At 37.9% G+C, this 25,371-nt stretch overlaps 1 protein-coding gene and 1 long non-coding RNA gene across 6 annotated transcripts in view; one reads left to right on the forward strand and one right to left on the reverse strand.

The window, feature by feature from the left end:
* Positions 1-9,850: 9,850 nt before the first annotated feature.
* Positions 9,851-23,639, reverse strand: LOC141145283 (uncharacterized). 4 transcript variants are annotated; one of them, XR_012244539.1, is made up of 5 exons: positions 17,900-18,747; positions 17,670-17,780; positions 13,664-13,763; positions 12,465-12,531; positions 9,859-10,752 (listed from the first exon to the last, which is right to left on the reverse strand). It is a non-coding gene; the product is annotated as an uncharacterized lncRNA (long non-coding RNA). The 4 variants fall into 4 exon arrangements; XR_012244538.1 differs by lacking the exon at positions 13,664-13,763; XR_012244536.1 differs by lacking the exons at positions 13,664-13,763; positions 17,670-17,780; positions 17,900-18,747 and adding an exon at positions 21,357-23,638 and having other exon boundaries at positions 9,851-10,752.
* ZFHX4 (zinc finger homeobox 4) overlaps positions 20,574-25,371 on the forward strand; it is a 225,471-nt gene continuing 220,673 nt past the window's right edge. The window contains exon 1 of one of the 2 annotated variants that reach the window (XM_073631833.1): positions 20,574-21,074. The gene's annotated coding sequence lies outside the window, so the exon portion shown is untranslated. Of the gene's footprint in view, positions 21,075-21,891; positions 23,075-25,371 lie in introns of those variants that run through there. The other variant, XM_073631834.1, reaches the window with a different exon arrangement.

Here is a 25,371-nt window from a genome sequence, read left to right on the forward strand (position 1 = left end):
TTAATTTTCTGTGAGTTATTATTATACTGTATGTCTAAAAAGATGACCATTGTTATGGATGTTTGATAACAATGTGTAATATGTTAATAGCTGTATGTATAAGAGATTGTGTGATATAGAAAGCAGATGTAGTCAATGTAAAAACCTGGAAGCTGATTTTTTTCTATGCAGAGCTGCACCAGATTTTCCATTCTCCAGTTTTAGTAAATCATCCCCTATGTGTACCTTGTTTTTCTTAAAACAGATAGGGCTTTAACTTTTTTAGTAAATATGGGTTCATATATCTTTATTTTCTAGGTGCTAATTTGGAAGCAATTGTAAAAATTTTGAAAAAAAAAACTGTATGTTCCGGTAATTACTCATAACACAACTTTTACATAATTAGTGCAGCCCCAGGTATCTACCCCAAAACAAAACTATCAAAGTCTGCAGATTTAAAGGATATTGCATAAGTGTGATTTTTATGTAACATAAGGAAATGGTAAAACTCAAAGTAAATGTTTACATTTTACTTAGGTCAGATGTATTCCCTTTCCAATGCTACATTTTGGCACAGGTAGGAAAAAATTATTGGTTTGTGTAAATTGTTAGCTAACATTTAGATAAGATAAAGTCAGGTTGATAAGGACACAAATTAGCATGATAGCGACTTTTTTTTTTTTTTTACAAGGAGGAAGTGCTGTGTTTCCAGTGTTCTGCTACAAGCACTGCTATGGAACATTGGGGGTTGTTTACTAAAGGCAAATCCACTTTGCACTACAAGTGCAAAGTGCACTTGAAATTGCACTGAAAGTACATTTGGAAGTGCAGTCGCTGTAGATCCGAGGGAGACATGCACTTGTAGTTTGCACTTGTAGTGCAAAGTGGATTTTCCTTTCGTAAATAACCCCCAGTGTGTACCAAGAAGAGAAGCCCAGTAGTTAATCATTTCAGCTCCTGGTCTTGTTACTGACAGCATTCAGTTTTAGCCTACCCCCTGCACAGGTAAAACAGCGCCATTAAAAATAGCCCTCAAGACTCAAGTGGTTAACATTTTAGTTTAAAGAAATAGTTTTTTTTTGCATATTCAGTATATTTAAATACACATGTGCATCTGTACTATGTACTATGACTTGTTCTAAACTGATCTGTGTGGCTGCCATTTTTTAGATTCGTTGCAGGCACACATTGGGGCTCTTCAGATGCTTTGAGCAAGTCTGGTACTATACCTTTAAGCCTTTAAGGAAGATGGGGTACTTCCAAAGCGTGGCTGCTCTCAGCTTATTCTCTACTATATTATGTCTTAAGTTGGGAGATCAGATTAGAACTAGAGACCACACTTTCCAGAGGCGACTTGCAGAGGTTGTGGGAAGTATGCTGGAAAAACCTCTTGTTTTAATCTAAAAATGTTAGGGTTTAACCCTTTTGTGACCAGAGGTAATTGATGCCAAGATGCCTAGGCCAAATTTAACAGCATCAGCATGCTTCAGTTAACATGACAATTGTTCTACAATTAATTTGCAAACCTAAATAATTTTAATATTTGTTAGGATGTATAATGTTTTATTTAGCTCACTGTTTTAATTTAAAAAAAAAACGTTTTTTTTTTTAAATATATATATATAGGCTGAAATGCAAAAAATGCAATGAAAAAAATGTTTTGTAAATTTTTTCCAGCCTGTAGAAGAGAGGCAGAACCCTGTATTACAGCGAGTGACGTCAGAGCATTGGGGTGGTCCTTCAGTAGAGCGTTGGGGTAACAAGAAGAGGAGACCGCGGTATGTTGCCTCTCCATTGCTTCTGTGGCATCCTCAGAGTAAAAGGACAGTGGGCAGATCTTCTCTACGGCAATGTGCCATTGTCAAGGAAGAAAATACAATGGAGCACTGGACCTACCATCCGGCGTCTTAGTGGCAACAGGAGACACTGGTGAATAGGGATGCCAAGTATGCATCGCATTCTGCCTCAACAGTCTGGCAGTACTCTTTTAGAGAGCCTACCCATCCCTGTCATCAGCGCCACAAAAGAATTTTTGTCAGATGGTGCCATGATCCAGTATTTGGGCGGTGAGTCTAATTATTTTAATGCTTAGCCAATTCTCTTTCAAAGTTTGTATTTTTTAAGTAGAGCCTTTGCCTTCTATATCTGGTATAGTGAATAGTGCAGCCACTGTGCGGTATGTTCTTGAAGATACCGTGTACTACATTCTGGACAGAAATGGAGCTGAGGACAAGTTAAGTGTGAAATTGATAAGGTAGTAAGCAGAAAGAGTAAAAAAAGGTGTTGAGAAATTGCAAGGGATGTAGAGGTAGGAGAATAGAAGGTCAAGGGTGTTGTCTTAAGAGTAAGTAGGGGACACGCACTCCTACTCACTCTGATGGCAACACCTCCTTTGAAGAGGCATTAGTAAAACTGAGATCTTTATGTAAAGAGCGCTTATGATGGATACTAAAATCACTTTTAGGCTGTTAACTGTACATCCTCCAGCATGTAATTCCCTATTTTTTTTCTTTCATGGTTATTATTTTGACAAATGCCTTTCTGTGGGCTGCTCACTTTCATGTTCTTTACCCGTTCTTGCTTTGAATCATTTTCCATCTTCCCTAAATAGGTTAGTTTGTACAAATCCAGTTCCAAGAATCCTATACACTGCTTTATGAGTTTCTTTTTCATGGTCCTTTTAATTCTGATGAATATTTTCTGCTTTTTAATATATTAAATTATCTTATTTTTGAGTTCCTCTGGTTGCTGTAAAATAGTTTTTTTACCTACTACTTGTTTGGATTTTTGGGATGTATTACGATAGATTTCAAGTTAATTGAGTTTTGTTTGCCTAATAAAAAATTAGACAGACTAAAATCTGCAGTTAATCATGTGTTAAAAAGACATAAAAAACCCTGAAAGATATGCAGACTTCATTGGGTTTATGCGGCTTGTCAGCTTTTAAGAGGGGTCACTGGTATTTTGGGACCTGGCATCATGATTGATGTTCTGAATATTTTACCACAAATATAGCATTACTTGAATTATTTCTTGTTTTGGTGGCTGATGAAATTTTGGGACATCAGTTTTAGAATAGATATATTTTAGTTTGAATTGATAATAAACTTTTTTATTTCCAAAAGTATTGGGACACCCCTCCAAATCATTGGATTAAGGTGTTCCAATCACCTCTGTGGCCACAGGTGTATACAATCAAGCACCTAGGCATGCAGACTGCTTCTACAAACATTTGTGAAAGAATGGGTCGCTCTCAGGAGCTCATGATGCCGTTATAGTTTGCCACCTGTGCAATAAATCCATCCGTGAAATTTTCTTGCAGCCACAAAGTGGTAGGCCACGTAAAATGATAGAAGAGGATCAGCACATGCTGAAGTGTACAGTGCGCAGAAGTCACCAACTGTCTGCAGAGTCAATAGCTAAAGACCTCCAAACTTTATGCGGCCTTCAGATTAGCACAACGACAGTTCATAGAGAGCTTCATGAAATGGGTTTCCATGGCTGAGCAGCTGCATCCAAGCTTTACATCACCAAGTGCAATGCAATGTGTTGGATTCAGTGGTGTAAAGTACACCACCACTGGACTATAGAGCAGTGGAGATGTGTTCTCTGGAGTGACATATCAAGCTTCTCTGTCTGGCAATCCGATGGACGTGTCTAGGTTTGGCTGTTGCCAGGAGAACGGTACTTTCCTGACTGCACTGTGCCAAGTGAAGTGTAAAGTTTGGTGGAGGGGGAATTATGGTGTGGGATTGTTTTTCAGGGGTTGGGCTTGGCCCCTTAGTTCTAGAGAAGGGAACTCTTAAGGTGTCAACATTCCAAGACATTTTGGACAATTTCATGCTCCCAACTTTTTGGGAACTGTTTGGGCACGGCCTCTTCCTGTTCCAACATGACTGCACACAAGTGCACAAAACAAGGTCCATGAGCGAGTTTGGGGTGGAGAAACTTGACTGGCCTGACCTCAACCTGATAGAACACCTTTGGGATGAATTAAAGCGAAGACTGCAAGCTAGGCCTTCTCGTCCAACATCAGTGCCTGACCTCACAAATGGAAGAATGGTCAGACATTCCCATAGACACACTCCTAAACCTTGTGGACAGCCTTCCCAGAAGAGTTGAAGCTGTTATAGCTGCAAAGGCTAGGCCACCTCAATATTGAACCCTACGGAATAAGACTGGGATACCATTAAAGTTTATGTGCGCGTAAAGGAAGCGTCCCAATACTTTTGGCAATATAGTGTATTTGTTATTACAGTATTTAAAGTTTAATACTGCATATGGTAAAAGTATATACCAGGTAAAACTAATGATGTTGTGGATGATCCACTCCCAGATTCAGGCATTTACTACCTTGGACATTCCTTTTTGCAAATCCCTATTGAAATGAGTTGGGATAAGATATGTATATATATATCTATATCTATATAGATATATATATCTAGATATAGATATATATATCTCAGCCAATATATATATATATATATCGCATATCGCATTATATATATATATATATATATATATTTCAAAATATATATATATATATATATATATATATATATATATTTTTTTTTTTTTTTTAGTTCAAACTTTGCCAGGTACAACAATAGTTTTTCAGAAATAGTGCCATGTTTACATTGGCTTGATTCTTTATACTTTCAGCCATTTGAAAAATTGGAAAGAAGACCAAGGTATAGAAAAAATGTATGCCTATAACTGACAGTATATCATTTACACATTCAGAGCTGCAAGGGGGCCTGCCAGCTTGCTTGTATAGATCAAGTTCTATTAACTTTTCTGACATGGGATTAGATATTTTAATATTGATTTTGAGAAACTTGTGTTTAAAGCGGGGTTCCACCCAAATTTTGAACAATGTCTGTATGTATTCTCTTCCTTGCCTAGATGCTGACATGCCGTTTTAAAAAATTTAAATCGCAGTAATTACCTTTTATTTTTCTATTCTTCTTTGCACTTCCTGGTTCTCCTCCCGTGGGAGTAGGCGTGTTTCTGCTTTTCCCAGACTCCGCACAGACTCCTGGGAGCTAGTCTCAGGCTTCCCAGGATGCCACTGAGCATGTGCGGGAACGAGCGGTGAATGCTGGAAGCACAGCATTCACAGCATCCAGGAAATAAATGCTTGTGGGCTTCAAATGCCCACAATGAAGATGGAAACCGCCTGCAGTGAATAATAAGTTATTCTTTCCGATGAAATCTGACACAGGGGGACATATTACACACAATATGTGCGTATGTAATGCTGAGAAGAAAAGTTTGTGAATGAACTCAAAAAAACAAAAAAACGATAGTTAGGTGGACCCCCGCTTTAATGGTCCACAGTTCGAATGGGTACCAGGCGCGTCTTTCAATGAGTCTGGCTTTTGGGGACAGTTGTTAAAAATGCTCAATTGTTATTGAGCTTGAGTTATAGTGAGCAAGCTTATTTTGTGTTTTTTTTTGTTTTTATTACAAATTATTTATTACAAATAATAATTTGCTGTATTTTAAATAAAACCAATCATAAAGGGTTGTAGTCATGTTTTATCTAATACATTTGGTTATGTTTTCAACCATGATAGTTTAGGTTTATTAAAGTATCATTTTTGCAGGTAAAAAAAATGTGCATTTATTATTTTTTTCCCCAAGAATCCTGCAGAGCCTTGCAGCCAGGATCAGCAGATTGTGGGTGCAATGATCAGCTTCTGCAGACTCACAGGATAACTCTCTGCTTGTACCTCAGGCAGGCAGTTATCTGAGAGCAAGAAGACCGTTGAATTATGAAGATGCTCACCATCGCCCTCGCAGCTCATTGAAAAAGAAAAGCCGTCAGTTGCAATGGCTGACGGTACTTTTAGGCTGCAGATGCTGAAGCATGTTACCTTTTCCACCCTAAAAACATCTGGAACATGTAACATGTTATCCTTTAAAAGCCAATCAGAGGAAGCTTTGCATTTATTCAGACAATACAAAGTTGAACTACACTCAGCACAACTCAATTTTGTTGGATGAATGGTAACAGGATGTGTGTATCCTACAGCTGTAACACAAAGCTGAGGCTACATACAGTTTATACAGCATGCCCAGCAGGCACATGTGCTCGAATAGGAAATAGTTCCTTTGCGCCAGCTTTAGCCCAAGCAAACTAGTCAAAGTGAAAGAAAATCTGAAAACTAGCTTTGAAGATATGCAAACCCCACACTTCAAACTCCTGACATGTGCCTGTACGAAAAGGTACATGTACTTGTATGAAAAGGTACCCTGTTCTCTTTGTATTGCTTCCTTTGTGTGAAATCCCTGGTGTTCCTGCCAGTCCCTCTGCTTTCCTATTTAAAATGGACCACGCTAAGCATGACAGCACAACGTGGTCAGTTCTCTAGCTATGCTAGGAACTCAGCCTGCTCTCCTCCAATGATCAGACTTGTCCTGACACACCTCCCTTGCACAGTCTTTTACAGGGAAGCTCAATGTAATTTTGTTTCTCCTCCCCCAGCTCTTATGCAGCTGAGAACAGAGGGAATGTGATCACTTATAAATAAAAAAAAGACAAAAAAATATATTTATAATGTTTTTTGTATCTGTACACAAATGGTTTGCCTTTCATTTCTATTTAAATTGGTTGTTTTATAAGGTGATTGTTTACAATCACTTTAAGTGCTGCATACACTCACATGCTTCATACCATATCCCATATATACTCAAGCATAAGGCGAGATTTTCAGCCCTTTTTTTTTAGGCCGAAAGTGCCCCCCTCGGCTTATACTCGAGTCACCGCCATCTGCCTACCTGATCAGCATGTCATGCAGACAGCGTGTCATAAAAACATACGGTGGCCCTTCCACTGTTCAGAAGCCACGCCTCCTCCTCGTCTGTGATAGGCAGAACACTCAATTTCCCAGCAGTCAGTGTTTAGCCTATCACGGACATCCTATCATCCTTGTCTGTGGAATGAGGATGAGCGGATGTCCGTAAAAGGCTAAACACTGAATGCTGGGAAATTGAGTGTTCTGCCTATCACAGACGAGGAGGAGGCGCGGCTTTTGAACAGTGGAATGGCTGCCATATGTTTTTATGACATGCTGATGAGTGCAATGGATGATACAGAGCGGCACATGGAGCCTGCAGATCGCCACATAGAGGCATGCACAGGACACAGAGAGGATGCAGATTGGCACAGGTAGGCTGCACAGGACACAGGGAGGCATACACAGGACACAGGGAGGCATACACAGGACACAGGGAGGCATACATAGGACACAGGGAGTCATGTACAAGACACAGGGAGGCATGCACAAGACACAGGGAGGCATGCACAGGACACAGGGAGGCATACACAGGACACAGGGAGGCATGCACAAGACACAGGGAGGCATACACAGGACACAGGGAGGCATACACAGGACACAGGGAGGCATACATAGGACACAGGGAGTCATGTACAGGACACAGGGAGGCATGCACAGGACACAGTGAGGTATGCACAGGACACAGGGAGGCATGCACAGGACACAGGGAGGCATGCACAGGACACAGTGAGGTATGCACAGGACACAGGGAGGCATGCACAAGACACAGGGAGGCATGCACAGGACACAGGGAGGCATACACAGGACACAGGGAGGCATGCACAAGACACAGGGAGGCATGCACAGGACACAGGGAGGCATACACAGGACACAGGGAGACATACATAGGACACAGGGAATCATGTACAGGACACAGGGAGGCATGCACAGGACACAGTGAGGCATGCACAGGACACAGGGAGGCATGCACAGGACACAGGGAGGCATGCACAGGACACAGTGAGGTATGCACAGGACACAGGGAGGCATGCACAAGACACAGGGAGGCATGCACAGGACACAGGGAGGCATACACAGGACACATGGAGGCTTACATAGGACACAGGGAATCATGTACAGGACACAGGGAGGCATGCACAGGACACAGTGAGGTATGCACAGGACACAGGGAGGCATGCACAGGACACAGGGAGGCATACACAGGACACAGGGAGGCATACACAGGACACAGGGAGGCATGCACAGCAGCTGCAGATGGGCATTGTTGACCCTCTTTTCCCCTAATGCCCTGGACACACGGTCGGACATTGATCGGACATTCCGACAACAAAACCCTAGGATTTTTCTGACGGATGTTGGCTCAAACTTGTCTTGCATACACACGGTCACACAAAGTTGTCGGAAAATCCAATGGTTATGAACACGGTGACGTAAAACACATATTTCAGGACTATAAACGTGGCAGTAGCCAATAGCTTTTGTCTCTTAATTTATTCTGAGTATGCGTGGCACTTTGTGCGTAGGATTTGTGTACACACGATCGGAATTTCCGACAACGGATTTTGTTGTCGGAAAATTTTATAGCAAGCTCTCAAACTTTGTGTGTCGGAAATTCCTATGGAAAATGTGTGATGGAGCCTACACACGGTCGGAATTTCCGACAACAAGGTCCTATCCCACATTTTCCATAAGAAAATCCTATCGTGTGTACAGGGCATTACAGTAGCTGCTGCATTTCTCACCCTCGCTTTATACTCGGGTCAATAAGTTTTCACAGTTTTTTGTTGTAAATTAGGGGCCTCGGCTTATATTCAGATCGACCTATACTTGAGTATATACGGTAAGCTGAGAACTTTTCAAAATCTATTGGAATTGTAATGTCTATATAATAATGGGGAAGGGTTGCTGCATTTCCACAAGCTGACACCACCCTTTTCATGGGCCCACTGTATCTACTTGTAAAGCTGGCTCTGGAAAAATACAGGCAGACTCGATGGAATTTTTTCTGCTGTCACTTTTCTATGTTTCTAATTTTAATACTTTTGATAATATTTCTATTTTGGACTAACTTGACTTTATGCCCTCTCATTATTTAAAATAATAACTATATAAAATTATATAAAATAATAACTATAGTCTCAGAAATGTCTACAATTTATATATAGTGTGTTAATAATAGACACATTGACATACACTAATAAGTTCAGCTAAAATGATGCAAGTAAAAAACACTTGCATGTAAGATATCCATGGGCTCTAATTTGCTCTCTCACTGCAACTATAGAGGTAAAATGAACAAGGTAGAATACTTAATGTGAGCCTGTACTATGGGCAATGAGGGCATGCAACAGTCACACTGCACAGTGGCAGCAGATTGGTGAGGTGGCAGGCACATACTCCTTATAGGGGATATGACTCTTACCTGGTTTTCATTTTCTCTGATGTTTAAGAGCACCTGTGTGCCACCATTCGTGTATTGACAGCTGCACTAGGACTTAAACTCCCATCTTTAAGTTTTATCTATAGGTAAGCTTATAATAAGGCTTACCTATAGGTAGTGTGAATATCTCCTAAACATGCACTGTTTAGGAGATACTTACTGTACATGCAGCCAGTGAAATCACTGGTGAATGCGCTTTGAAGGAATGGCTGTCTGTGCCGTTTCTTCAGAGCCCTGTGCCATGACCGGCGGCTCCCGAACACATGCGCAGGAGTGATGTCATCGCAGCTCCGGCCAATCACAGAGCCAGAGTCCGTGCACCTGGAAGGAAGACTGGGCGAAGATGGACGCCGTCTCCAGCGTTGACATTGCATCGCTGGAATGCTTCGTTTTGAGGTACGTTTCACATAATGTGCTAGTATGCGATGCACATTATGCCTTTGCCTTTCAGGTAAGAAAAAAAAAGTGCAGTGGTTTACAACCGCTTTAATAGTCGAGGACTAGTCAGAACCACAAACTACTAATAAATAAAAACAACTTTTTGGGTAAATCTAAAATTTAGTAATTACACATTTAAAACATTTTTGATACAAAGCAATTTGGTTTATTCAGTCGGAAAATGCAAAATAATTCTATACAAAGAGTAATGCCTATAGCAACCAGTCAGCAATCCCCTTATTGTTCTGACTACATACATCTAAATGGTTTCAATGATTGCAAAGTGGCATAAATCACAGCTCCAGGTAAAACTGGCCATACACTATGTGATCTGTGTCCAGTTATGCACAAAATCCGCTCAGTGGTTAGCCCTAACGACCACTGCCAACTCCCCATCCGACATCCTTCTATTGAAAAATCTAAAGAGATCGAAAACATTGTCGGACAAAAAATGGCTGCATCCAATCAGATGCTACCATTGTTGGGGTATTTTGACAGCTGGTGTATAGTGTGGATGGAAGAATCCTTATTTTTTGTCATTCAGCCCTTTATCAGTGTATGGTTAGCTTTAATCTGCTCTTTAGCCCGATCATATCCACTGTTTTCAAATATGGCTTTTCATAACCAAGTTGCCTATACATATGGAAATATTATGTGGGATGCTGAAATATTTCTTTTGTTAGCGAATATACATGAACACTTGAATCTCTTACAAATTTCATACTAAACTAATTTTTTTATCTTAAAAAAGGACTGAATTCAGCATTAAAATTGTGTTCCTGTGTTTATACCACTTAGTTAATAAAAGAAGATTATCAGAAGAATGCAGTCATCCTTCAGGATTTATATGTAACGTGGTTGCTATGGGTAACTGATCTTTGGACATAATCATTCACCTCACACTACCATATAAAAAATCCCAAAAACCCAAGAAAGAGTCCTTATCTGTGCATATATGTATTGTGAAAGGATTTGTTTTCTGATCACTTGTACGTCTTTATGTTAGTGCCGCACTCCTTCTTCCCCTAAGGCTGTGCTACTTCGTCTATTATGGAAGAGCCTGAAATGTGTTGCACTTCAGCGATGATGGATCTAAATCAAAAACAAATGTGCTTTTTTGACACAAACAGTAAAACACAATGGAAATTGTTTTATTTCAAATCCCATATATTGGATTTCCAATGAAGTGAGAGCAGTTGAGCATGTGATATCATGCCTGTACTTTACAATCGCCTGATAATATTTCATTATGTTTGAGCAACTAGGCCCAAAACCCAAATCCCTCAAAGTAGAGGAAATGAGCCCAGCTTACTACCACACACACCTGACACAAATCTGAGAGCTTTAATACACAAATTGACAACGTTGAGAAATTCTATCCCTTTATTTAAAAAAAAAAAGTTTTTTTGTACATATGATAGTATTTAGAGAAAAAATTCAATGCAATACTTCCACAATAGTTCATTGAACTTGAGCACCAAATGCTGCTGATGTGAGTGTCCTTGGTCTAAAAGAAGAAAAACACAAAAGAGTTTCACAGCTAATTTGTCTGTGCTATTTTGTGATTCACAGGTACTGTATGTTTTGTAATGCAGGCTCTCTGTCTCATTGGACAGGCTACATGGTCACCTTTCTAAATATTTCTATTCAGAACGGCATTGGTGTGTGGAATGGTAATATATGAAAGGACCAAGGTTATCAAAGCAGAGCTGTATGAATAATACAAAGTTAAAACGGATACATATAAAATCCCCCCCCCCCCCCCAAAAAAAAAACCTTGGCAATAACTTGGTTGAACATATCCCTAGATACTGAATTAAATACATAGGCATATGTTTTGTCTATTAAATTTTTGAGAGACATAAGGACTGACGGTCCTAAAGACAGCAGGTGCTGCCACCAGTTCTTACACTTGTGACAAGTGTAGGTCATGGCAGCATTGTGCACCTACTGTGACAACAGGCATCTGGTTTTAATGGTGGATTCTAGCAACACAACACTGGAATATATATGACTCATTACTGGGCATTTTCTAAGAAAGGTAGCCCTTGGCTACCATAGATGCTGTGAAGGAAAGACAAAAAAAACCCATATATATATTAGTATTGTATGATATTTTACATTTATGTTAAAAGAAGCTATTTTAGATGAAAGTAGATTATGATGCATCATGAGATTTTTCATAAAAGTGCATGACTGAAAGAGACAATATTTGCTCTCTTGCTTTTTCACCCCATAAAAACACTTACGTGTAATGTTCCCTGACTTTCATCTGTTGCATTCTATAGCATTAGCTGAGTAGAGCTTTTTGCAAGTTGCATTTGACCAGTGGTATTTACACATTTGGAATATGAGCAGCAAGTTTTTTTACCACCAGACATGTTCTGCTAGAGCAAGGCTGTAAGTTGTCCACTGGTTGCAGGTGTCCCATGACCATGCAGTGTGACCTGTGGACTACTTTTTTTTTTATAGATAACATATATTTTATCTTGGGGGTAAGAGTTAAGAAATATGTCATTTGAATATGTTCTGCATTGCAAAACTCAAGTGGTACAATATGTAATAAGCTATTTTTTTATTGTTTAAAGATAGAATGACAAAAATTTCAGATATTACTTCTGTTTGTACCATGAAAGATCTGCAGAATGAAATGATTGCTCAGCAGAATGCCCTTTTCCTAATTAATTTAATTGGTACCAAGCAGCCAATTGACATAAATTGATTAGCATTTTGGGAGTTATTTTTGTCATTTGCATACAGGATATTTGATTCAAGTAAGTCCATACGAAAAACAAATACATTACATCTTCATTTTGTGGGCTGTAAGATGAGCACATTAATGGCCGAGTGAGCCTTGATCTATTGCTTGTACTAAAAAAAAAAAAAAAAAAAAATATGAGACACAGGTGCAGTTCTTACATGAAAATTTTCTTTTGAATAAAACAATTGAATAAAGAAGTTAGCTTAAATATTTGACTGTAAATAGTTTGGCATTATAATGTTTATTATACAACCACCTAGTAAAAGATCAGATTTTTGTGTAAAATGAAATACTATATTAAATATATAGAGTGTATCTGATTTATTGAAATCTGAAATAATAAAGGTAAAAAAAACATAGGGTATAGCTTTCGTGATTCTACAGTCAATAGATATTTATTAGGGTGGAGATATCAGACATCAAGTCAAAGAAAACAATGCACAGTGACAAATCATGAATATAGCATAGAAGATTTGCATGACATAAAAAAAGGACATAAAATTGTGCAAACCTATAACCTACAACTTTGGCCACATGCTCCAGCTACTGAGTGTCTGAGGTAGAGGTAAGCATTGTTCTATCTAAATATATATATATATATATATATATATATATATATATATATATACACATACATATACACACACACACACACATATACTCAGGGGTGCATAATCCACACACACACACACATATATAATATATATATATATATATATATATATATATATATATATATATATATATATATATATACATTCAAAACCATAATAATTGATGTGAAAGTAGAAAAACAAATAATATTGAAATCTTTAAAGGGGGAAAGATTCCGAGATAAAAACACCAGAGAAGAAAGAAAAGCATACATTTAACAAAATACAAGAATATAAACAACACATTCCTTAAAATCATATATTGTTGGAATTTTTATATTTCAGTGCTTAAATAGTTGGGCTGCAGCTGAGTTTTAATGAAAAGAAGCAGGTATTAAGGGGAAAATGAGTGGTAAGCCATGCCAGGAAAGGGTTAACAGGGGAAGCAGGAGGGGATGAGCAAGATTGGAGCATGTGTTGCAGTGAGTAAGAAGTAGCATGGTCTGAGGGTTAGGTTAGATTTCCAAAGCTCTTATAGCTGATCGACCAGCCCGTCGGAGTCACTATTCAACCCGAGTCCCAAACACACGCCTCACTAACTACTTTACAGCCACTTCCATTGATTTTCTTTATCAAATAAACATAATACCCGTTACAGCAACACTTCCTCTTCTCGCAGTCAGAATGCCACAAGCATGCAGGCTGCATTTCTCCACTTTGCAGCGTCTTTCCGTCTATAGTAATTGTACCTTGAGACATCAAATGGCAAAAAATGACTAATTGCTGTGAGGATTTTGTTATAACCTTCAAAGCATAAGTACAACAAGAAAGCCTTAGAATACAGACAAAAAAAAATATATATGATAATATTTTTAATAGAGCTAATAAATGGTTAATTTGTCTCTAATTGTCCCCTTTTTTTGTCTTTTTTTTCATAAAATTCTTCAGAGGTTCTATGTCCTACAGGTCAAAGGTATTTTATTTACACTAAAATTGTGTTTATTATAAATCCTCCTCTCAGTTATCCAATTTTTATATATTTTTATGTATGTATAAATGTATTTTTAAATGCTGTCTGTTCTCCTATATATGTGAAAGAGTTGTTGAATTATTCATTATTATAATTACTATCATCGTTGTTATTATATTACTAGACCTTTCCAGGTGGAAATAATTTTATTATTGTAATTCAATATCTGAAGAATTCCTCAGTAGTCCTTTTATAATCATTTTTTAGGGGGTGGGGATGGGATGTTTTGTTTAAAAATGAGATAGATAAATATTTGAAATGGCTTGTAGTCAGTTATAGATTTCAGTTTATCTAATCAATTGAAATGCCAATAATTTGATTAAAGGTTTGGTGTTTTACAAACAACCGTTTTGTGACATTTAGGTGTCACAGTCAGGTGTCTTTCCAATAAGGTTCTTGTGTCATAGAATGTCTTTTGCATGCTGTCATATTTTTGCATTTTTTTTAGTGCTAATAGAGGATTAAAATGAAAAAAAAAGGATACAAGTAAAAAGGTTTATTCTATCGAAATGCTCTGGTGTTTTGGTGAATGTTTTTAGGAAGAGCCCTTAAAAATCCAGGTGAATTATATGTGATCATACAGTGATTGCAGAATATTAAATTAAACTTAGATAAATCCGCATTGAAGGAGGCAGCACCCAACCCTGAATTTATTTCCCATTTTCTATAACAGCATCACTGCGCTCCTCTCTTTGCAATGACAATGTGCCAAATCTCGGCATTTTGAAAACATTTTCCATATGCTTTAACAGGAGGCTGATAGACAAAGGACAGAAGATGGGCTATTTTCTTCTGAGGTATAGTTCCTTTTCATCTTTTTACTTTACATAAAATTTAAACGTGTTTTCCAGTAGGTACTCTTTGGTCATTCTTTGTGTAGGAATGCAATTTTTTAATCAGAGATATGGATTTTTCTTTATGATGAAAGACTTTGTAGATTCTGTGGATCACAATCTTTGTAAAAAGTATTGATCCATTTAGTGTAGGATTGTTTCTTTTCCCGAAATTAAACATGGTTTTAATTAAGATGGTTTCGAAGTTTGATGTGCTGCTGATTTTGAGAATCTGTTTTTTATTTTCATTCCTAATAATCCTTTTTTTTTTTTTTAAACATGTGTTACTTTCTAGTTACTGAATGTTGTAATGTTAAAAATACCCTTTTCTAGTTTATTTTTAATTACATTTCATTTTCAAAGTAAAGTCTACATTTGTACAGTTGGTTTTATTATTTTGTGCTGACTAAGGAATATTACCTGAAGTGGTTTGATCAGGGTTTATCATATCCATGGACAAGGCTGTATTGTTTCAGGTGATTGAAACTAGGTCTGTTCTGTTTACTTTTTTGGTCTGATTTGTTCTTATTTAATTGCCATAATTAGTGCTGTTTGTTTTGTCTTTTTTTCCAGTGTTTCTTTGGATTTCACTTGAACCCTACTATTAAACGTGCTGTATTAATATTATTCTTGGGAATTTTGGTGGATTTAAAAATAGTGCAGTTTTTGGAGTTTGGTCAGTAGACCTTTTTTTTTTTTTTTTGGTGTTGGTGTTATAGGGGTTTTGGAGATAGTAGGATGACTTTCTTCTGGGGCCCGCAGTGATGTGATTTGTTTATAAACACTGGATGGTTGCCTGGAATGGAAAGGGGGGGAGAAGACTGTCAGAGAGCTTTGACCTCTTAAAGCCCAGAGGGCTCCTGAACCCATAACCCTGTCTGCTCTCTGGCTCTTTCTACCTTCTCTTCTCCCTTTCGTGTCATCTTTTTTTTTTTTTTTCCCTTTTTATCCTAGTGCTTGTGTCTTTGTTCAGAATTCCACTATCTCTGTTTTCTTTATTGCTTTGCTTGCTTTTTATTCGTACCCTCTATTAGTGATTCTTTGCTCCTGTTTTTTTTTTTTTTTTTTAATTTAAACATTTTAATGTATTTTTAATTTGACTATGATAACATTTCCTTCCTGTTTTAGCTTCTTTTACATACAGCCTGACTTTATTCTCAAGAATTGTTTCACACGTTACCCTAGGCTTTATAAAAGTTTTAAAAATTTTAATAAAAAAAGTACCATAAAAGTTACGTTATATGTTATACATCCTTCTTGCAGGAACTGCTTTTTCTTGAGTGAAAGAATGCTTCTGTGGGACCAGTACTCACCTCTCTAAATCTCACTAGCCAAGTGCTTTCCTTTCTCTTGAGATCATTTTGTTCCAATCAAAAGTCAGCATAGGAAGCCTAATGACTGATTGTCACCAGCAATAAGTTTGTTTTAATTGTTTGTTTTGTAGGAATCAGCTGTGACTTGAAAGGGGGGAGCAGTAATTGACAGCCAGGGCAACTGTATTTACAACACATTTACATATGTACATGTCAGTGGGTGTTAATGATGTGCGTATGTTGCAGGCAATTAGAATTAATTGTGGTTTGCCCCAAATATCAACATTATCTGAAGAAGCATAGGACAAATGACAATGGGTTGGAGAGTGACATGTGGCAATAGAAGTTGTTGAATGCTGCACTTGTATACTATCACTCTAGTAAAAAAAAAAAAAAAAAAACACACACACACACACACACACATATATATATATATATATATATATATATATATATATATATATATATAATGTTTTTTTTTATTTCCTTTTTTAAGGCAGGTTAGTTAACACACTGCTTTGTCAAATAGCCCTCGGGAGGAACAGAGGCAACAAAAAAAGCCAGAAAAGAGGGGGCTGGGGATCTGAAAGTGTCTCTAGCTCAGACAAAGGGTCTCTAACACTGAAATCTTGTAATACCTCGTTTCAAACTGAGCTGCTCTATAGACTTAGTGAACACCGTCAAAAGACGTGGATTCTCTTTCCCTTGGGCTGGGGGGGTGGGAGGGAATTGGGACAGTTATTAGTGATGGGACGTCTATTAAAACGGAGAAGCTATGTAATTACAGGTTTTAGCATGTCCTTGCAGTAGATTACTCTTTTTTTTTTTTCTCTAGTTGTTTTTATGAGATCGATTTACAGAACAAATAAAATGCTGGGCTTTTATTTTCAACATAAAGTGACCACACGATCTTATAAAAAGAGCAGTAGCATCCTAGTTGTAAAAAAGAATGCTCTTTACTTAACCCCTTAGATGCCAAAGTGGCCCAGGACACTCAACATCACAGGAAGGGTGCAGAAAATACAGTACTTCTACCTACACTGTGCTTGTGTTATTCAAACTCCATTATATTTGCAACACATGGGACACTTTGGATGTTAAACGTTAGCATGGGATGTGGACATGGCTGAGATCAGAGGGCGAAGCTGAGGCGTTTGTGCAGGATTGTAAGACAGAGGGGAGGGAGATGACAGGAGCAGAAGCATATATAAAAGGGGAGTGAAAACACAGAGTCGATTAGTGGAATAAATGACCTTTTTAAGCAGATAGGGAATCTAAATCTAAGCAAAACAGAAGCATCTTAACAAATGATGGGTATTCTTGCATGACCAAGAAATATAAGGGAGATACATATGGGATGCTGTTTAAGCACATCAGTGCAGTTCAAGTAAGAAGGAGGTGTCACATAAACTAGGCAGCAGATGTAAAACAAAAGTACAATATGCAAAGCTGTAAAATTGCCAGAGAAAGGTTGCTCACAGGATAATCATTTGACTCTGATGAACTTAGTATTCAAGGTAGAAGTTTAAGGGGCAGTATGTTTTGGACAGTACCAAAAGCAACATACTTCAGTGGTAAGTGGATGGGGATCTATAAAACACAGCAAAAGAAATAAAGTAACATGTTAAAAGCATAAAAGAAAATGAGCTAGAAGTCAAAGTGAGAAGAAAGTGTAAATAATAAACATGATAGAGGTTGATAAAACAAACCTGAATGGGTCTGCCTAACGCTGCCTGCCTCCTTGCTTCCTTCCTTGCTTGCTTTCATTCATCCATACATCCCTCCCCTCCTTTCTCTTCTCCCGGGTCGCTGCTGCCTCCTCTCTGTCCTCTCTCTCTTGCTCTCTTCGTATCTTCCCCTTCACATCTGCCAACCTGGCTTCTCTCTCTCCGCTTTAACCTTCTTCGATTTTTCCTAGATCCCTGGCCATCCCTGATTTTCTTCTAACTGAACTTCCCGCGGTATCTTTTTTTTTTTTTTCCCCAGAGCTACTATTTTTAGGAAGAGAGAGAGAGAGAGGGAGAGAGGGCAGAGAATAAAAGGGTTAGGAGGGGCAGTAAACATTCACAGGGGAAAGAATGAAAATGGGAACTCACCTCTTCACATTCCCTGCCTTCCCTTTTGTCCATTTAGCTGTAATTCAGTAACACTCAAACCATACTTAAAAAGATATAAAGAAAGCTGCAACAATACAAAGGACAGGACTGATATGTCCTTTTGTGTTTTCTCAGTCCTTTTTATATTGCCTTGCATATTTTCTTGAAACTGACCAGCAGTAGTAGACACACATTCAACTAATTCAGAAATAGTTAATTCTCTTTTTTACATAGGCTGTTTATTTGTTTTTCTCCCATTCTTCAGTTGTTACCTGTATATTTTTAGTGACTGTTCCTTTAAACTGATTGGTCATTATAGCTGTTTTGGTATTTTAAAGCATTTGTACCTAATTGTAATAGGCAATATATGGAGATTAGCAATTTAGTATTAATGGCCACTTTTGTACATGTAATATTGGATGGTAAAAGAATGAAAGAAAAAAGAAAAATGTGTGTGTGTGTATATATATATATATATATATATATATATATATATATATATATATATATATATATATATATACATATATACATATATACATATATATATATATATACATATATATATATATATATATATATATATACATATATATATATATATATATATATATATATATATATATATATATATATATATATTATACGTGTGCATGTATATGTATGTGTGCATATAAATAAATATATAAATACACACACACACACACACACACACACACATATTTCAACCATCCTGCCTAGAGTGCCACTTGTATTTGTGTGTTTGCATTATATATGCACACCCATCTTGTATTACTGTGTAATTGTTGCGTGTAGGTGTGTGTAAAGATAATAAAGAGAAATCTAGAGACCACTTGAGATTTTCACAGAAATATACATGGGAAGACCAGGAACGATTTTACAGCTACGCCGCTCAGTTCCTTCTTCGTCTTCTTGGCTAATAAGGTACATATTTGGTCTGGTAGAATCATCATACAAAATATGCTTTTCCTGTGCTCAGATTTTTCCCTAAAAATCTTTCCGCCTAACCTGTCTATTCTCCGCACTTTTAGTTTGGCAAATGTTTTTAATTTGCAAAGTCAGAAGCTTTCAAATAGTCTTGCTTACAGGACTTGCCAAATTGTCTTCTAGAATTCATTTTGTTGATCTGAGATTCGCCAAAATTCTTGTCTGTGTTTTCTGTGATTTTTTTTTTTTTATAGTCCTGTGAAACCATCCGGGAGCTGGATGGTGCTAACCCTTTCCGTTGGTATTTGGCAGACTTGGTACTTAAGGCCTAAGACAAGTTTTTGACGTCTAGCCCAGGAATCCTGGACTTAAAAGGCACGTCAGTTCCAGCATGAGGTTATGGTTCACCTGCTTAGGCTTTTGACATTGTAAACATCCTTTGCTCTGAACTTGTATTTACTTTTGCTTTGTGGTACTCCCATTTCGACAATGTATTTGAGAATATCTGTATCAGTGCCATTTATACACACTAAGCTAACTTTCCTTTTTCAATTAATGAATTATAAAGAAAAAAAATAGATATATGCATGTAGATATGTGTGTGTGTGTATATATACATATATATGTAATTTTATTTCAAATTCAATTTTTAATAATAATGTATACCACAGCACCATTTCATAAAATAAAACTCTTAAATACAAGAAAAAATTCCTTAAGTTTGGATCTTCTTCGTGCCCAATTTTTCCTCCAGCGCAAAAATGCTCCGGGGAACATGCGTATCGGAATCTGCGCGGCGTGAAAGTAAAAATCCACTCGTCCCTTATACTTTTTCTTTCTGTATCGTATACACGGTACGCCGGTGGGAACATTTAATGATATTTGGAATTACTTTCAATATTATTTTTTAAAGTATAAAAATTGTAGAAATATTCTTAAAATAATAACTGTATCGCAATTTAAAAAGGCATAGTTTGAATAGTTTGAATTTTATTTTTTTTTTAAATTCAAGTCTTGGCTTGTGAAGTCCTCTGAAGTAATTGGTCTATAGAGGCTCCTACCTTATTTCATTTAAATTCCTTGCAAGTTAAATATAAGAGAAGATATTTTTATGCATTCTTCTGGTCTGTGATTATCTTAGTGATTCTGCTCATTCACGCCGGCCCTATAGTTTGTATACATGTGTGTGTTAGTAATTAAGTCTTCAGCCAGGAGTGGATGGGCTGCTCTGTGATCCTGCTTCTGATTATTGTTGTGGTTTCTGCAGCCCCAGCGAGCGGCTCTAAGTCCGGGCTGCACGTCATTTGCAATCTGGAGACTGTTGATCACCTCACTAATTACACCTCCCCCTCTCTCTCCTCTCCTCTCTCTCTCTCTCTTTCTCGCTCGCTCTCTCTCATTCCCAGAGTGCATATCAGGAACAGACACACAAAGACATGCGCACTCAACTTAATCAGCCATTTTTTTAAACAGGGCTAAAACGATAATAATTAGCAGAATAAAGACATTCATTTCCTTTCCTCCTTTTCCCAAGCCCTTCACAAGCAAACAGCGAGGCAGCGGATGGCACATGCTTTCACACCCTGCGGACCCAGAACAACAAGCAGAGCCCCCTCTCTGCTCCAACCCTCGCCTCTGCACTCCTGCAAAAAGTTCCAGGATTATTCCTTTTTTTGTATGATTGTCCTTTTTTATCCTCATTATAATTTTTTCTCCTCTTGATGAACATTCCCCTTTTTTTATGGATGGGATCAGCAGTTGTGATTAAGCTGAAGAGAGAGAGACGTACATACAGTCTATATAAGAAGATCGAGTGAAAACTGCAAGGGGGAAATGGAAAGTAAGTTTTTTTCTTTAACTTTTATTGAGCAGTTTGTGTTAAATTTAGGTCGGGTATTGATTATCTTTCCAGGCTGATCTTGCACAATCTTTGATATTTCGCTCTCTCCCACTCTCACTCTCTCTCCCACTCTCACTCTCTCTCTCTCTCTCTCTCTCTCTAGCTAGCTCAGAGCCTCACTTTGTTTCTCTCACATACACACACACACACACACATTCCCCATCTGCACAGATCCCGGCTAACTCCCCCTTCCTTTCTTTTCTTTCCTACAAGCTGACATACCAGGGAGCAGTCCGCACTGATTGCTGCTGGGTGTCCGTTCGCCTTTCTCCTATTTTCGCTTTTCTCCCCCCTCCAGTTTTCCTCCTTTGCAACTTGGATTATGCATCTTAAGACAGGGGAAGGAAAAAAAAAACTGTCAGACAGAGAGGATCCTGGCTGTCAAAAAAAAACAAAAAAAAAACAGTGCCCACATCTCTCAGCCAGGGATGTCTGGAAGCTACTTTTCCCCTGTAAAGATAAATAAAAATTCTGCAGCATGAGTTTCCACTCTGGCTCTTCTTCTCAGTATGCACAACACTGTATTTATGTCAGGCATTAGGGGCTCCAGGTATGTGCCTTGCTTCCAGGAAAAGAAATGCTATAATGATCTGGGTAGTACCAAAAATGTAGGATTACTATCATCAAATAAAATAAAAGCTCTCTAAAATCAAAAACATGTTCATTTTTCACCTCTTTTTTTTTCGTCTTCCCTGCATAAAGCTGTTATGGTTTTCTACAAAGGAATAAGCAGACCTGCTTTCTCTCTCTGTCATTTTTTTTTCTTTCTGTTAAATGGTAATGGTATGGTCTGCTAGGTTTAGATGACCTTGCTGGGGGTGGCCGGCAGGGAAAGGCCGTGGGGGATGGTTTTTAGACTGTCTTCTGGAGCTTCCTTGTCCTGTGCTGGCTCTCGGCATCAGGGGCAGGCATAACTCATCTCTCCACTCCCTGCTATCAGCAAACTGACTCTGTGCACACAATGCAACTGGCATAAAAGTCACTAGCTTCCCAGAACAACCAAATGAGAAAAAAAAAAAAAAAAAAAGAGAAAACAAAATAGGCCATAAAAAGGTCTTCTGGTCTAAATGCTCTTTAGCCTACAGTGCATTTGGTATAGAGAAAACACAACATTCCATACTCAGGTTTCTGTTGTCATCAGTACCATTGGGAACCGCATAGTCATTTTCTGCTGCTATCTTTCTGCTCATATGTTTGCCTTCCTCCGATTCCAATCTCCGTTAATCTGATTCCAAATCCTTGCTTTGCCATGGAGTGGAAGTCGGTGGTGTAGCAGACAAGCTTATTGCGTTACCTGCAAGTTGTGCGTGAGGTTTATCGGCATCTGCCGAGGCAAGAGCTTCAAGGGAGAGCAGAACAGTCAGCTTCCTTCTCTATTAACCCTCGGCGCTCTTTCAGGGATTTATCCATATTTCTTTAAAATGAAAGGAATAAATAATCAGGCTCGTGCCAAAAAAAGGAGGAAAAAAAAAAGAATTTGTAACAAAGGGGAGGGGGGCTTGATGAGAGTAAAACAAAGCCAACTTCATGCTGAAGATGGTGGCTAATATTTATCCAAACAGGCTGCTGTGACGGAAGTCTGACCATCCCGTTGTCTGACAGTTGCATTTCCTCTCCTTCATTCCATTTTCCTTTTTTTTTTTTTTTTTTTATTAACCCTTCTCCCTTTTAATCAGTGCTGATGTAGATGGCAGGCAAAGGAGGTTATACATTTTCTCTTCTCCTGGATTTTCAGTGGCTTGATCCTTGTAAGCAATCAACGCTGAAGAGCCCAGAAAATTTTATATTTGAGGTATTGAGCAAGCGGAGGCTGTGAAATATGCAGCCCAGCCTGTGGGGCTGCTGCTTAGATTGAGGTAGAGACTTGGCTGCGATTGGGACACGACAGTGACATGGGCATCGATCGCTTCCATTGAGAGCAATGCAAAAACACAGCCTGGGTATGTAACACTCTCAATGCCATCAGCACTTGTTCTACTTTCTGTTTACAGATGATTCTGACAGGGACCTATTGGGCTCTGGGTCAGCTTTTCTTTTCAAAAGAAGAGCTTAAGAAGAACACTTACTTGAATCACCCTATTAATGGGATAATATGCCAAATATGCTTTTTATTTACATTTTTTGATTTATGAAACATAGTCACCAGGGACGTAGCCAGTTCAAAAATAGAAAAATGATAAAACAATGACAGTTAGAATAGCAATAATATTAATATAAGGTGGATAATGTGTTTTTTTTGTTTTGTTTTTTATATGTGATCATTGCTTTACCCAGCAGGGATGCAGAGCCTATCTAGAAGAACAGAACAGCTGTTTGAGCTTGTGGTTTAAGAGCAGTGCCCCTTAAAGCCTGAGCTTTTTAATTTTTTTGGTCAATATATATATTTTAGAATATAGCTTTTTACGTAGGGATGTAGAGGAAGAAGTCATATGCATTTCAAATGGCTTAATTTAATATTAGCTAGGCTTACTTTATCCAGTCCAAACATACGTTAATTATGTTCCTTGTTTACTATAACCAGTGTAATGTCTACTAGGAAATAGAATATAGTCATAAATCTGTAAAAAAAAAAAAAAAATGTAATCTAGACACAGGAAACAAAGAGAGGTCAGGTGGACCATCTGTAAGGCAGTACCTGCTGTTGCCTTTTGCAGTGACACTGCTTAATTGTTCTTTCAAATTGAAGTTATCAATTAGGCTTAGCTCAAAATAGAGAGGACCTTAGCTGATTGTGAGGACAGTTCAATAGCTGAATCTCCACAATAATAGTGGCTTTGTAGCTGTCTGTTTTGAAAAAAAATGCTGTACCAGCAACTTTAGCATAACAGTGTTGTGAAATCACATTAATATGGCAGAATTCACTGCTTCAATCCATGGGCCTAAATTTACACAATGAAATTTGATTATCTCTAACAACAATATTAGATCCTGCGCTGGATGGATGAGAATTGAGGTGGTTTTGTTGATTGCAAGGGTTTAATGTTGCATTTCAGAATCTGATGTGGTTTAGACTCCCTTCCATTAACAGGAAAACCCCTGAGGTTTTACAATTATTTCTTAAAGATAATACATTTAAGATTGCATTGCTAGGCTGAAGAAATGTCATAAAGGCAAGAAGGGAAGCCCTTAATAACTCTTGAGAATCAGACATGTTCAGCAGTTAAATTGGCTCTGACTTCACCAAGGGTCGACAATGTGTCATTTCCATGAAGCCAAATTGCCCTCTGCCTATATGATATTAATGTGCAAATCAATATTTCAGGGATTAAATTTCCCTTCTTCATTTTTTATGGTTTCTACCTCAATAAGTCTCAAGTCTATTAGAAGAGGTTGGATGATTTAAAACCTTACACTGCGGAATGACTTGTCATAGGCTTGTTGCATAGGCTAATTTGAGATTTTGATTAGAAAAAACAATAGAATTATAATAGGCAAATATTATATTATGGCCCCAGTCCACTGTAGAGGGAATGAATCTTGTAAACAGAAGACAATTGTTTACGTAATACGTCTTCATTCTCTGGCTTTAAAATTATTGTGTTAATCACCTATTGATTTATTTCAAAATCAATTGGAGCACCCTTTCTTGTGATTTCTCCAGCAGTCCCAGCTAGTATACCTAATTTTATTAAACGCTGTGCATTCCTACACCAGGTTCTGAGCAGGCAGAAGCTTAGGACATTCTGCTAAGAATGAAAGCAGTAAGGCGGTTAGATAATCATATCTTGAATGGCCTGATCGATTTGCCACTGGTGACAGGCTGGAGCATTATACTAGCAGTAGTATGCCATGTTTACACTGCATGCTTGTCGTACTCTAGTGATAGGCCTGTACCACTTATGAGGGGTACTAGCATTCTCTGACTTTTTGTGCTTCAGAGTAATTCAATGCTTTATTAAAATACCACTTAGAAAAATAAATAAACACAAAAAAGAGGTTGAAACTTAAAGAGATGTCTCCTTCAAAATCTAGCAAAGGCCTAGTGCCTATCACTTGCTGTTGTTTTATAGTCTTTTACCAGCTGGGCCAAGTTCCGCACAGCTGCATTAATTTCATGTGTGATAGAACATTTTTTCCATTCAGTGTAAAATGTTCCTTCCGAAAACCGTACTACAGACTTACTTAATTTAGTCTTCTAAAAGAAATGCCCATGAAAAAGGACAAAAGGGGCTTTAATCTCAGCAAGCTGTTTGTATTTTTTAATGATTCCTGTCCATTTTGCTTTAAAATGTATGGT

This window comes from Aquarana catesbeiana, linkage group LG05 (assembly GCF_042186555.1).
Source record: "Aquarana catesbeiana isolate 2022-GZ linkage group LG05, ASM4218655v1, whole genome shotgun sequence".
NCBI classification, from domain to species: Eukaryota; Metazoa; Chordata; class Amphibia; order Anura; family Ranidae; genus Aquarana; species Aquarana catesbeiana.